Genomic DNA, 15,714 nt, shown 5'->3' with positions numbered 1-15,714 from the left:
TTTTGGATCATCTTCACTATCATTACTCTGAATTCTTTTTCAAGTAGACTGCCTATTTCCTCTTCATTTGTTTGCTCTGGTGGGTTTTTACCTTGCTCCTTCATCTGCTGTGTGTTTCTCTGTCTTCTCATTTTGTTTAACTTACCGTGTTTGGGGTCTCCTTTTTGCAGGCTGCAGGTTCATATCTCCCATTGTTTTTGGTGTCTGCCCCCAGTGGGTAAGGCTGGTTCAGTGGGTTGTGTAGGCTTCCTGATGGAGGGGACTGGTGCCTGTGTTCTGGTGGGTGGGTCTGGATCTTGTCTTTCTGGGGGTCAGGGCCATGTCCGGTGGTGTGTTTTGGGGTGTCTGTGAACTTAATATGATTGTAGGTAGCCTCTCTGCTAATGGGTGGGGTTTTGTTCCTGTTTGCTAATTGTTTGCCTTGGGGCATCCAGCACTGGAGCTTGCTGGTGGGGCTGGGTCTTAACACTGAGACAGAGATCTCTGGGAGAGCTCTCGCTGACTGATATCATGTGGGGCCAGGAGGTCTCTGGTGGTCCAATGTCCTGAACTCGGCTATCCTACCTTGGAGGCTCAGGCCTGACACCAGGCCAGAACAAGAAGACCCTGTCAGCCACATGGCTCAGAAGAAAAGGAAGAAAAAAAGAAAGAAAAAAAAAATTTTTAATTAATAAAATTTAAAAAATTATTAAAATAAAAAAATAATTTAAAAAATAAGAAGAGACCAACAAAACCAATAAACAAATCCACCAATGATAACAAGCGCTAAAAACGAAACTAAGATAAACATAAAAATCGGAAAGAAATCAGTCACAGACAGCAAACCCCAAGTCTACAGTTGCTCTTAAAGTCCACTGCCTCAATCTGGGGAACCTTCATTGTCTAATCAGGCATTCTTCAAATGCAGGGTTTGTCAAGTTGATTGTGGGGATTTAGTCTGCTGCTCCTGAGGCTGCATGGAGAAATTCCCCTTTCTCTTCTTTGTTCGCACAGCTCCTGGGGTTCAGCTTTGGTTTTGGCCCCACCTCTGCATGTAGATTGCCCTCAGGCACCTGTTCCCCACCCAGACAGGAGGGAGTTAAAGCAGCAGCTGATTAGGGGGCTCTTGCTCACTCAGGCTGGGGGTAGGGAGGGGTACGGTAGTCATAACTGGATGTGGGGCGATCTTGCGGCAGCAGAGGCCAGCATGATGTTGCAACAGCCTGAGGCGCACTGTGTGTTCTCCCAGGGAAGTTGTCTCTGCATCATGGGCCCCTGGCAGTGGTGGGCTGCTGCACAGGCTCCCAGGGAGTGGGTGTCAATAGTGACCTGTGCTTGCACACAGAATCCCTGGCAGCTGAGCAGCAGCGTTAATGTTTTATGCCCATCTCTGGGGTCCGAGCTGATAGCTGCGGCTCGTGCCTGTCTCTAGAGCTCGCTTAGGTGGTGCTCTGCCTTCTGTGGGCACACGGGGAGGAATCCCCTCTCCTCGTGCACCCCGAAACAAAGGTCTCTTGCTGCTCTGGCAGGTCCAGACTTTTTCCCGGATTCCCTCCCAGCTAGCCGTGGCGCACTAGCCCCTTCAGGCTGTGTTCATGCAGCCAACCCCAGTCCTCTCCCTGGGATCTGACCTCAGCTCCCAGGCCCCGCCCTTCCTGGCAGGTGAGCAGACAAGCCTCTCGGGCTGGTGAGTGCTGGTCGGCACCGATCTTCTGTGCGGGAATCTCTCCGCTTTGCCCTCTGCACGCCTGCTGCTGTGCTCTCCTCCGTGGCTCCGAAGCTTCCCCCGCTGCCCACCCCTCGTCTCCACCAGTGCAGGGGCTTCCTAGTGTGTGGAAACTTTTCCTCCTTCACAGCTCCCTCACAGAGGTGCAGGTCCTGTCCTTGTTCTTTTGTCTCTGTTTTTTCTGTTTTCTTTTGCCCTACCTAGATACTTGGGGATTTTCTTGCCTTTTTGGAAGTCTGAGGTCTTCTGCCAGCGTGCAGTAGGTGTTCTGTAGGAGTCGTTCCACATGTAGATGCATTTTCGATGTATTTGTGCGGAGGAAGGTGATCTCCATGTCTTACTCCTCTGCCATCTTGAAGGTCCCCCCTCTCTTTGGACTTTTCACACACATGCCTTAATAAAGCCTCATTTTTGCTTAAGCTAGTTTGAGTTTGGTTTCTGACACTTACAAAATGAGTTCTGTCTAATTCAATAGCCTTTTAGAAAAAGGGGTCAGGAAAGACCTAAAGAGATAAGCACAAATTTAGCCGGAAACAAACTGCAATGATAATTATTCATACAAATGCTACATACCCCTGATGGAAAACAAAATATACACTTCATTTTTTAATACACATGACATACTTAATCCAAATGAAAACAAAGGAATTAAGGGGTCTGGATAAAAACTGAAATTTGACTTAATAATTTTTTTACTTTAAGATGCAAATATTACTTTACAACCCAAACTAAGTGATTTAAAACATTTAGTATCTCACAGTTTCTATGGGTCAGGTATCCAGGAGAAACTTAGCTGGGTCCTACGTCTTGGGATCTCTCATGGATCCAATTAAAATATCAGCCAGAGCTAGGGTCTCATCTGAAGGTTCAATTGGGGGAGAATTCACTTCCAAGCTCATTATGTAATTATTGGCAGGTTTCATATCCCCATGGGCTATAGACTGAGAGTCTCAGTTCCTCACTGTGTGTTGGCAAGAAGAAGCCCTCAGTTCCCAGCAACACAGACTTCTCTGAGGGCGGCTCACAACATGGTAGCAGGCTACCATCGGGACAAGCAAATAAGAAAGACTGAGCAAGTTAGAGCAGAACGGAAGTCACAGTCTCTTATAACTCTATCCCAGTAATGACATCCCCCACTTTGCCCTATTCTAAGCAAGTCACAAGGTCCAACCCACTCTTACACAAGGACATGAATACTGCAAGGCCGGGGTCAGTGGGCACCATTGTAGATGCTAAGTATTTCTCCAGGGATATTCTTACTTCACCAAAGGCTTCTTCTACATCTTCTGAAGCCAAACTTAAAGCCACAAGTGTCTTATGATAGAGTTCTTGGTATAGAAACTAGCAATGGCAGAAAACTCCTTTTAGGAAATTGAAGGATGGGGTTTCCCAAAACTCAGGCTGCTTCAGAATTATTACTACTGTATACTAGGGGACTATGGGCAACAGTCTTGCGGGAAGGTGAAAACTAGATTTGTCTCATTTCCTTTTAGCTTGTCAGTGAGTGGTTGAGGAGTGAGACTAATGGATGGAGATTATAGTACTAGACCTTCTCCAAGCCTCAGGTGTGCCAGCATCAGAAATTTTTGAATCATAACACAAAAGCCACAATTTTCTTGGTCTAAAGGAAGACTGGCCTTGGACCAAGGCCTTTCCATCCAAGCCACTGAGGTCACTCTCACCTGGCACCACTGCTTAGAGACACAGGTGCATCTGGGTCTGTAAGAATGTAGCTAGATTTCAGAGTAAGTGACTTTGGTGGAACAGAAAGAATATCGCAAGCTATCCGCTTATCAGTAGCACTTGGACCCCCTCCATTTCAAAAAAAAGTTCATTCCTCCTTCTTTCTAACCACTGATTACTCCATAAAATCCTATTTGCATTTGTAAACATGTTCCTCCAGCAAAATGAATCCGTAAAACCAAACTGACACCATTAAACAGCTCTCTGTTAAGCTTTTTAAAAGAGCTATCATCATTTAGATTTGGCACAAGAAAAAGGATTAAATCATTTGCATAAAAATTACTGAATATAGAATTTTAGAAGAAGTTTTAGACTCCAGGGTGCTTTAGTCTAAAAACAGTTTCACTTGTTTTTAGAGAAGCATCTAGAGAAGAAGTTACTTACAGTTTTTATTTTTTTCTCCACATAGAGTAGTACATTCTAGGTTATGCATGTCTGCTACTTATTCTTGAATAAGTGCCTCCATTTTCCCATCTATGTAAAAGGCAGTGTTAGATTGCCCCTGGAGAACAACAGGCACTAGCCAGGAGCCTGAAGATCTCTCTTGTAAGTGTGTTTCCCATGTGGGAATGCCACGGTTGAGGTAGAAAGAAAAGCAGCAACAGAGAATTTGTTCACCTTCATTCAAGTTGTGCCTGGGTCAAGTTCATTCAAGAAAACAAAAAGTAACCTGTCACCTAGCTTTTAAATCAAGATATGTGATCCACAGAGAAATATTGTACATCAGCAGAGAGCTATGCTACAAAACTGCTTCCCGTCACCAAAATACCATTATAATAATTGATATTTTATAGTTGGCTCTGACCCTCAAAATGGTCATCAACCCTCCTTAACGTTCCTTCCCAAACTAGTTACCAACACTCAGGGCACAAAGTCTAAGACTCAAGAGTTTTCTGTGAGAAGTGGCTTGGATGTTCCTCTCTCTTCCTATGCCCTTCAACCCAAAGATGAGAAACGAAGCTGGCAAGGACAAGCATCTACACTTTGTGGTCTCACTGAGTGTTGTCGATGAAAGCCTTCTCATCTGGGTGGGTTAGAATAGCTCTTAGGACTTGTGGCTAGAGGAGAGACACCATAGGTATACACATCCAGGAACTCCAAGGTGGAAATGGTCCTTGAAGCTATTTTGAAGTGGTTTGCTTGCATACATCATTCCACTGGATGCAAATGTAACAGTGGACATGATAGCCAAAAACTTGGTTTATTGGTCTTCATTCTCAGAGCCTCCAACTCGGATGGGAGAGTCCTGTCCTTCCCATCTGCCCATGGGAACATCACATCTGACTTTTCTGTAATCTTAATCCCCCTCTTTGATAGACAATACTTAGTTATGAACTACTGGTAACTTCCTATCTGGACATGAGTGATTTTTAGCAATTTTATCTAAAGCCCCAGATTAGACAGTGTAGTTACTTCCAAATATTCATTCTATTCATCCCTCACTGGAAAAAAAGACACACAGTTTGGGAAGATGAACCTCACACCCAGGACCCTCACTCCAGATGAGTTGTGCTGAGGTTTCCCAGTCTTTCGCTTTTCCTCGTGGCTAAGAGCACAGGTTCGAGCGTTGGAGAGCCTGAGTTCTAATCCTAGGTCTGCTTCTTACTCGCTCTGGGCTTTACTTTCTTCATCCTATCACATTGGGGATAATAATAGTATCCACTTTACAGGCACGTTGTAAGGGTTAGATGAGATAATCTAAGTAAAGTGTTTTTAACAGTGCCTAAAGTGCATGCTCGAAACACGGCAGAACATTGGAATATAACAGGGCTCAACAGAAGGCAGCAAGTGCCATCATTATGTTGGTGGTACGAAGGTTATGGGAAGAGTGAGTCCTTGCATTCAGAAACCAAAAAAACTCAGAGGGTAACAAGACACAAGGTTTCAAGTCAGGTGGGAAAGAGAGACTTTGGATGGGCCAGGAGCTGGGCAATTGGCTTATGTGTCCTGTGGATAGAGTGATGGTGGGACATGGAAAATACAGCTTGTGGGCCTTTCCGATTATTCTCCCAACCTCTAATGGTCTGATGAGGCCAAAGTCCTAAGCCTGAGATCATAGAAACTTAGAAGTATCAAGTACAACCCTCTAATTCCACAGATGGAAAAACAGAGGACCAGAAAGGCAAAATGACTTGCCCCAAATCATGCAACTTGTCTGTGGTACAGGGAATGATGCATTAAGATCTCATGACAGCCAGGCCAGTATTTTTTACCCACCAACCAGGAATCTAATTAGCTTTGCTGTTTTTCTTTTGTTGCCTTTCCTTTTTTAAATTAATTTTTATTGTAATTAGCTTTGATTACAATGCTATCATGAATGTGTTCAAGGTGTCACGACCTGCCGGTCAACCTTACACACAAACCCGAGTTAAGGTTTTACTATTGAGAAGGCCAATATGGCCCCACAGATTCCTTCCCAACAGGGGGAATAAGAGAAAGCAAATATTATTATGCTAAAATTACCAAACCATTGAATCATCAAATAGAACGTACTTATATTAGGGCATCAATCTATGCACAAAACAGAGCAAATCACTGAACACAAACTGGGTACAGACAGACTGGGGAAGTGGGGGATGATGATAAACAAAAATGGTCCGAGCTAAACCAGAAAAACTAAAGGTGCTCTCACCGCTCTGAATTGACCAGTTGACCCTTACAGCTGTCACAAGACCTGGGACACAAAGATGTACATTTCAACTCTCTTCCACTTATGAACTATGTGACTGGAGCCAGTTACTTAAACTCTCAGGGCTCCAGATTCTGCTTCTATAAACAGGAGATAAAAACATCTGACTCACAGGGTTGTTTTCATGAAGCATTAGAGAGAAATTGTTGACAATGTCCAGGACAGTGCCTGGCCCATGGCATTTGGCACAGTCGTTCCCAATCCAGGTATACCCAAAGATACTTATTTTCTGAAAAAGCAGTAATTATCTGTTATGCAGCAGGTCTTTCCTAACAGGGCTCTTGTTTTGTTTTGTTTTAATGATTTTTTCCAAATTAAATAGAGAGCAAGGAGCTGGTTTAGATTACACAGTCACCACAAAATAGCTCAGGCTGTAGATGTGACCTATTTTTAAGCTGCCACAGCATAGTTGGGAATATTTTCTTTGTCTTGGGAAGGAGCCAGAGCTGGAAGCTTCCTTTCCTCTGCTTTGTGTGTCAGACCAACCAATGCAGGTTCTTTGACAGTTCTGAGGCTCTGGCCCAAGGCTGGGAGCTTCCTCTGACCTTCCTGGACACCTCCCCAGAAAGCTTGCTTAGCACACTGGCAGCATCACTGAAATGTCTGCCACTTACAATTAAAGCTCCAATCAAGGTGATCATCAGTGCATTTATAATGCCATTGCTACAACCTCTAATGCCATCTGTTGGTAGCGGGTAGAGTTGATATGCTCCTGGTCCAGTGCATGGCTTTGTTGTCTACAATGTATGGTAGATTATCTCCTAAAATGGTCACTAATCCACCTTACAATAAGTACTAAAGAAATTTCATTAGGCTGAAAAAAAATTATTCCCAGGTGGTAATTCAAATCCACACCAAAAAATAAAGTACATAGCAGTAAAGGTAATTATGTAATTATAAAAGATAGTATGAATTCTTATTTCTTTTATTTTCTTTTCTTAACTAATTTAAAAAGCAACTCTACCAAAAATACATATATAATTGTATTGTTAGGCCTATAACGTATAGAAGTATAGAGGGTTTGAAAGTAAAAGTAAAGAAAACCAATGAAACCAAAGGCAAGTCACTAGTAAATCCTCCTTCCCTGTACACACACGCCATTCCTCCCATCAGGAGGTGGGGGTCTATTTCTCTTCCCTCTGAATCTGGACTGTCATTGTAACTTGCACTAATCAAATACGGCAGAAATGGCCATTAAAGAGGCTTTCGTGCTACATAGGTCCAGACTAGCCTGTTGTGAGACAGACCTCAAGGAAAGGCCCCGGAGGACGAGAGGACACAAGGTGAAGAACCAGGGCTTCCCAACCATCATCCAGCACTGAGACCTCCGACATGTGAGACAGAAAGCTGGGGGCTTAGAGCCCCGCCCAGCCACCAGCTGAATGGAACTTCATGAGGTCTCCCAGACAGCTCCATGTTGAGCAAAGTAACCACTCAGCCCACTGACAGAATTGTAAGAAAGAACACAGGGTTGTGTTAAGCCACTAAGTGATATATAACTGAAAACAGTTTTGAGGTTTAAAGCTCTTAAGTTGAGAAACTTCTAGTAGAGTAAATGTTGGCTGAAGCTCAGTCTCATTCCTCTGTAGTGTTGAAGACAGAAGGCACCTGATCTTCTGGCCCAGGGGTCTTCAACCTCCCATAGCTGAAACTAGATGAAAGTTGAGTTTCTCTGCTTGAAGTAGAGGTGGTGGTGGGGAAACACCCAGAAACCGACCTGTTCAGCCTCTCTAATTACCTCTTAGAGGTTTCTCACTGCCAGACCTTTGAAAAACCAAACATGATTAACTCCATCTGAAGACCCGTGATGTTAAGTCAGTACTGTGATTTTACAGACAACGCACATAAGAAAAGGGGTTACTCAAGTCATATAAAAGTTACTGGCTGACTTGTAATCAGAGACAGGTCTCCTGAGGCTTACTTAAGTACGTCATCCTCAACACCAGGGTCTTCCTGAAAACTACTTCGTTTTGTGCTCACTTTGGGGACCATTTCTCACTGTGATGAGCCAGACAGAGTTGTACCAGTTACGAAACAGACTCTGGAGCCACATTCCATTTCTAGCTGTGTGACCTTGACCTCTCCCAGCAGCAGAGACTAACACTGAGTCCCTGATATGGCACCATTCCCCGGGGTGCATGTTGATTACACTGGACCACTTCCATCATGGAAGGAGCAGCATTTTGTTCTTACTGGAACAAAAACTTAATCTGGATACGAATTTGCCTTCCCTGAACTCAAAGCTTCTGCCAACTACCATAGGTGGACTGAGAGGAAGCCTCATCCACATTCATGCTATTCCACACAGCGTTGTTTCTGCCCAAGGAACTCACTTCACAGCAAATGAAGTGTGGCTATGGGCCCAGGCTTGTGGAATTTACTTGTCCTGCCATGTTCCCCACCATCCTGAAGTGGCTGGCTTGATAGACTGGTGGAATGATCTTTTGAAGACTCAGTCACAGTGGCAGGTAGGTGGCAATTCCTTGCAGGGCTGGGGCAAGGTTTTCCAAGAGGCTATATACGCTTTGATTCAGCATCCCATAGCCAAGACTGATGGGTCCAGGAATCAAAAGGGGATCCACTGGCAAATACCCCTAGTGATCGACTAGCAAATTTTGCTTCCTGTTCCTGGAACCTTATCTTCTACAGATCTACAGGTCTTAGTTCCAAAGGAATGCTTCTACCAGAAGCCACAACAATGATTCCACTGAACCAAAAGTTAAGACTGTTGCCCAACCGCTTTGGGCTCCCCATGACTCTGAATTAACAGGCAAAGAAGAGAATTACTGTGCTGGCTGGGGTGACTGATCCTGATTACCAAGGGGAAACTAGACTGCTACTCCACACCGGAGGTAAGGAAGAGTACATCTGGAATACAGGAGAGCCCTTAGGGCATCTCTTAGTATGTACTCTTTTGCTTTGTAATTTAAGTCAATAGAAAACTACAACAACTCAATTCAGGCAGGACCACTTAGGGCCAAGACTCTTCAGGAAGGAAGGTTTGGGTCACCCCACCAGGTAAAGAACCACTACCAGATAAGGTGTTTACGGAGGACAGTGAGCATAAAAACAGGTAGTAAAGTAGTTAGAAATACCAACAATGGCCATGAGACCAGTTATAGAAACAGCGACTGTAACTGTCATGAATATTTTCTCATTTTGTTACAAAGGTGTGTTTGTATTCAGCAAATATCTTTTTTTTCCCTCTCTTATTGACTTATCATATAACATAAGATGTATTAACTTTACATAATAGTATTTATGTATTTTTAATTTTACATCACAGTATTTAAGTTACAGGATACTCAGGAGACATCACACAACGACTTTGTATCCTCTTCTGGGGAAATTATTTGTGCATTTTTTGTTGTAAGCAAGATATCTGCATCAAGGTAGGCAGAAGTATGACCTTTTTATTCCCTTTATTTTTAAATTAAATGTAGTTTAAGGGGACGTGTATAGGTGCCAAGTTGAAAAGGGTGGGCTATGAAAACTAATTTTACGTGTCAACTTGGCCGGGCCATGGACCCAGTTTTCGGTCAAACACCAGCCTAGATGCTGTTGTGAAGTTATTTTTTAGACATGATTAATACCTAAATCAGTAGGCTCTGATGAAAGCAGATTACCCTCCGTAATGTGGCTGGGTGCCATCCAATGAGTAGAAGGACTTAAGAGAAAAAGACTGAAGTCCTCTGAGGAAGAAGGAATTCTGCCTCCATGCCACACTCAGACTCGAGCTGCAACATCACCTCTTCCCTGGGTCTCCAGCCTGCCAGCCTGCCCTGCAGATTTTGGACTTGCCAGCCCCTAAGTTTTCTGAGCCAATTCCTTAAAAGAAATCCCTTTCTCTCCCACTCCTCCCTCTCCCTCTTCCCATTAGGAAAAAATATTTATTGATTTGTTTGTTTGTTTCCTACTGGCTCCATTTCTCTGGAGAACTCTGACAGAAACACTACATAAGCATGTACTATTATATTATTATGATGTACTTCATTTTAGATATCTTTGTATGCCATCTCAATTTTCCTTTGGACTATGACACCAACTTCTATCCATGGAACACTGCAAAGCACATTATAGGTATCACTCTCCCTTTACTAAAATGTAAGACCTTAAGGACAAAAACTGTTTCTATTCATCTTTATATTCCCATAGCAAATTGCAGATGATCAATAAATATTTTTGAACAAATAAATGAATGGATGGATGAAAAAATTCTGCCCCACAGCAGGCAAAAATGTCCACTTGTTCTTAGCTCATGTCACATTAGTCTGATCAATTCTGTCAGTATAACTGACGGCTAATTTGTGGTTATTCTAAAAGAGAGACTGTAGGCAACCATTTCAGGGATGAGTCACTTATCACAGAATTCATAACGGCCTTGTCATTCTTTAGCTAACATCGATTAGCTCAAATGTCCCCAAAGTTCTTAAGCATAATACAGAAAGAATCTATTCCAGTCAGTTACTATAGTCTCAGCTGTCTTCAGGCTGAAGTTGCTTAAGAACTAGGAGAGCATGCTTGGAAGAAGTGTGAACAGCTCTCAAGACTTCATGATTTATCAAAACCAAAGAGCCAGAAAGAAGCCAGAGCCCAAAAACCCTCAGTCCATCATCCTTCTTTAACTTGATGGTGTGGAATCTACATGGGGAGCACTTAACTTACTGCAACTTGGTTACCTATTCTTACTAGCATGTTCTGTCTTCCCATGTTAGCATATTTTCTAAATCAGTACAAACAAGAAGACAAGCAGTACATCCAGAAAAATCAACGTATACTTCCATGGGCTAATGAAAACAACTGCTGGAATTTCAAAAGAAATTGTCCTTTGTCATTATAATTAATAATAATAATGACAAGTAACTTTCTAACCAGCAAGGATGAAATCACTCAACACTGAAAATGACACATAGTCTCAGCCAGAATTACAGGCTCAACTTTTTAGTTCTTTGGGAATCTAACAGTTTTCTTATCACTTTCAGGAAATGAGCTTGAGGATTTGGGAAATTTGGTTCATAATGAGTCATAGAATTCCAGAGTCTCAGGAGGTCAAAGCTAAGAAAATCATCTATATTCAATCACTTCACAAGATGTTAATATGCATAAGCATGGAAATATGTTCAAAATATATTGTCAAGATGAAAACAATAAATATATATATATAATATCGATTTTTATAAACATAACAAACACAAAAATAAAAAGTTAAAAATACATTTGCTGAGAAAAGTGTTCTAAAAAATAAAAATAAATAGAAGATAAGTATTCTGGACAAATCCAGAAGAATATTAAAATATAAACAGTGATTATTTTTGAGGGAATAAAATTCTATAGTGATTACAATAAAAGCCCACGTTATTTTCCCTTTCTGTATATATGCTGCTTAAAAATGTGACTTTGCAACTCCTGCCACCAAAATATGGAGTCAAGTTCTCCTCTCCTTGAATCTTGGCTGGTCATGAGACTGCTTTGGTCAATAGAAGCGGAAGGAATAAAGGAGTGCCAGTTACAAACCCAGGCCTCAAAAGGCTTCCACTTGCTCTCTAAGGGCCCTGCTCAGCCACCATGAGAGCAAGCCCCAGACCAGCCTGCTCTGTGACAAAACAGACACAGCCCAGACACCTTCACTGCCCCATCTGACAACCAGCTCCCCCAGATTTGCAAATGAGGCCACCGTAAACCAGTTAGCCCCAGCCAATACACCAGCTGACCACAGACACATAAGCAAGTTCAAGTGTGATCTTCTAAGCTTGGACCAGATCAGCAGAACCACCCAACAAATATTTAGAGTCATGAGCAATAATAAACACATTATTTCAAGCCACTGGATTTGGGTGTGGTTTGTTACGTAGCAATAGTTAACTGACACCACCTAAAAATGGTTATGCGGACACAACCTAATAATCCTTTCCTACAATGTTATAGTTTTACGATGAGCATATATTGCTTTTCAAAGCAAAATAAAGATTTTTAAACTATCTCACCTTTTAAAAAGAAGAAAACTAAAGCCCTGAAAGGAAACTGCCCAATCGGCGAGAACTCTGGCTGCAAGCGACAAAAATCTGATTCAAAATTTAAGCAAAGCAGCTAACATACTGATTCACAGGACTGTGAGGCCTTGGGTGGACTATTTCCAGTTCAGTAAGAGTTGAACTTAGATGACCAAATCATATTTGTCCAGAATATGTTTTTCTCTTTTTTATACTTCATTTCTTCTAGTTTGGCTTCATTCTCAGGCAGGTAATTCTAACAGTGAGAAGATGGGAGGTTTAGCAGACTCCCAGGTAAAAGAGAATTCTCCTTTCCTAGAAATTCTGGCAAAGTTTGAGGATTCACTTTAATTGGCCCAGTTTGGATCACATGCCCATCGCTTCTGCAGTCAATGCTGTCCTTATCAACCAGGCCTGTTCACATCCCATCCCTCACTTTTGCGCTGAATGGAGAAAGGGCACTTACTCAAAAGAAAACTGGGGCACTGTGACCCTAAGAAGGGGAAAGTGGGAGTTTGGCGGGGAATCAAAAACAGAGGCTCATATCACCTGAGGACATGTAAGTGAGTGAGTGAGTGACCAAGCTGGGACTAGCTCCCAGGTCTTCTGGGTTCCAGCACAGCACCAGAAAATACCATTCCACATCCTGTCATAATACGGTCTCTGCCTCTCTACCCTTGGACTCTTCCTCTATCTGGTTAGCAGCATAAAAACAAACATGAAATGCTCTGCTGCTGTGAAAACACATGACAAAGTACTGTTTTCACAAATTAAAGTGAAGTAGCCATCATCCGTTCTGGGGAAGCAACAAAACGTGCATTCCTTCCTTCCATAACTATCTCGTGGTCGCCGACCACTACATACCTTAATTTGTTCTATGACTCTATCAGCATTTAAATGAAAAGCAATACAGACATCCTAAAAGGGGGGGAAGTTTAATTATCATCGCACAACCCATCAGTTTTGCAAACCCTCCCAAGTAGAGTGGAAAAGATGCCTTATCACAGCAGAAACATAGGGAGGCCATCACTTGATACATGGGATAAACTGGGTCTGTGAAAAGAAAAGCTTGAAAGGGGCTTTTACTATACTTAAGTGCTTCAGGCTTTTCTGTTACAGTTTCAAAATACTGACATATCATCACATTTGCTGCAACTTCTGATGGCAAAGCTTCCCAACTCACCGTAAAGAAAGAGAAAATTAAGACCCACAGGGAGAAACCAGCATGTTCCCGTTCACTGGTTGACTAGATATGTCTCAGCTCTGTTCACCCAGAAGTGGAAAGGACTCCGACCTGCAAAGTGGGAGGCAGAGACATTTTTCTCCCACACATCTTGACATGGCAAAGACAAGCTGGTACCTATTGGAAACTATGTGATATTCTCAGCAGCCCCAAATAAAATGCCCCCTCCTCTGATTCACTGGGTAATTAATCACAGACTGCCTTGTGACACGTCTTTCCCTGGTTATTTTGAACCAGGAATTTAATCTTTATACTTGACTTCTCTTACATGTGCTCTGTCTCCCAATTAGATAGTGACTTGGGGACAGGGACTCTATGATAAGCCAGTGAAGACCAGCTCCCCTTGTGTCATTTCCAGTCAACTACTGGTCACTCGTGGGATGCTGGGAAGTTTGAAGCCAGGGCTCTGTGGGAAAGAAGGCTGAAGTCGTTGGTCATGACTGACATAGGTCTCATGGCGGGGGGGAGTGGGTGACCCCAAACTGGCCAGGCACTTGCCACTCTGTCAACCCTGTCCCCAGCTCCCTTCTCATTTGACACCAACAGCCTCATGCTGTTCATGAAACACTAATCTGGTTTTTTTTTAAATTTATTTATTTATTTATTTATTTTTGGCTGTGTTGGGTCTTCGTTGTTGCGCATGGGCTTTCTCTAGTTGCAGCGAGTGGGGGCTACTCTTCATTGCAGTGCACGGGCTTCTCATTGTGGTGGCTTCTCTTGCTGCGGAGCACAGGCTCTAGGCACACGGGCTTCAGTAGTTACAGCACGCGGCCTCAGTATTTGTGACTCGCGGGCTCTAGAGAGCAGGCTCAGTAGTTGTGGCGCACGGGCTTCGTTGCTCTGCAGTATGTGGGATCTTCCCAGACCAGGCCTCGAACCCATGTCCCCTGCTCTGGCAGACGGATTCTTAACCACTGTGCCACCAGGGAAGTCCCTAATCTGTTTTCTTTATTCAGGATTCCAATCTTTGTAGAGGTGTAGATCAATAAAAGCTAGATCAGTACCCAATGTATATGCAGGTAATCTTTAAAAAATCAATTTATTTTGTTTTCTGATCAGAAAGTTATCATGTGCTTTGTGTAGTAAATCTAGAAAATAAAGGGAAATTTACAATAATTATAATAAGATCAAGAAAAATGACTGTAATTATGTCATCCAAAGATAACCACTGATAATATTTTTGGAGTGTTCCTTGCCAGCCAATTGATTTTTCTATTTGGGCTTCCCCCAGATTTGGTTTACGCCGGTATATATTTTTTAATTGTTTTTCTTACTTAGCATTGTATCTTAAACATTTTAAAAGTCATCCTTGTTTCCCCAAAATGTGTTTACTCTAAATAATATTCCTTTACATGGATTTCCGTGTGTTGATTTTCAATTTAACTGAGGCTTTATTTGTATTAAATTATATTCGTTTTCATAATTTAGATAGAATTTTCTTAACAGCAGTGGGGCTTCTTACTGCATCATTACAGTAAATAAAACATTCTCAGGGGTTCTGCTTCCAAAGTGGACAAATATTTGGATTCAAACCCAGACAAGCTAAGAGTCTACCTTGTTTATACAGTGTTCGAAACACGAATGGTCTTATAAGGAGAGGAGAATCATAGTTATGTGTATCTACTGAAATATAATCTGGAAGCAAATTCCATCTTTTTTGTTTCCTTTCTGAATTAAGAATTTACAGTAACACCATCTGGTTATCTTCCCCCGCCCCTTAATTCTTTCTAGAGTCTTCACATCCTTCAAGCCAGAGGAGAAAGAATCATATTACCAGCAGAGAATCTCATTAATCTCATGGCAAGTAACGTTGTCTTCACATTTCATTCAGGGAACATTCTACAAAAGCTGTACTCGGGGATAAGATCAGGGAGAAAGAAGAGTCAGCAAGAGCTAGAACATTCTAGCAATCATCCAAGGTCGGTCACTCACCGGCATCCTTATTGTTTCACTGACTTAAAAAGAAACTTTAAACGTATTAAGTTTTTTAAGTTACTTAATGTTGATCTACATTAGATGTTCTTAAATTTAAATGTGCATAATAACTACCAGGAGGCTTGTTCAAAATTCAGATTCCTGGTCTTTAGCCCAAATCTAGTTACTAAATCAGAATCTTGGAATACAGGAAAGAGGGAAACCAGAGATTCTGTAGTGTCGAAAGTTCCCCAGGTGATTCTGATGCAACTTGCGGGAAACCATGGCCTCAAAACAAGCAAGTGGAACTGAAAATCTCAGTCAATAACCTGTTATTTCGGCCTTCCCTGGTGGCGCAGTGGTTGAGAGTCCGCCTGCCGATGCAGGGGACACGGGTTCGTGCCCCGGTCCGGGAAGATCCCACATGGCC

This window comes from Physeter macrocephalus, chromosome 18 (assembly GCF_002837175.3).
Source record: "Physeter macrocephalus isolate SW-GA chromosome 18, ASM283717v5, whole genome shotgun sequence".
Taxonomy (NCBI): domain Eukaryota; kingdom Metazoa; phylum Chordata; class Mammalia; order Artiodactyla; family Physeteridae; genus Physeter; species Physeter macrocephalus.
Note: the sequence above shows the minus strand (reverse complement) of the source record.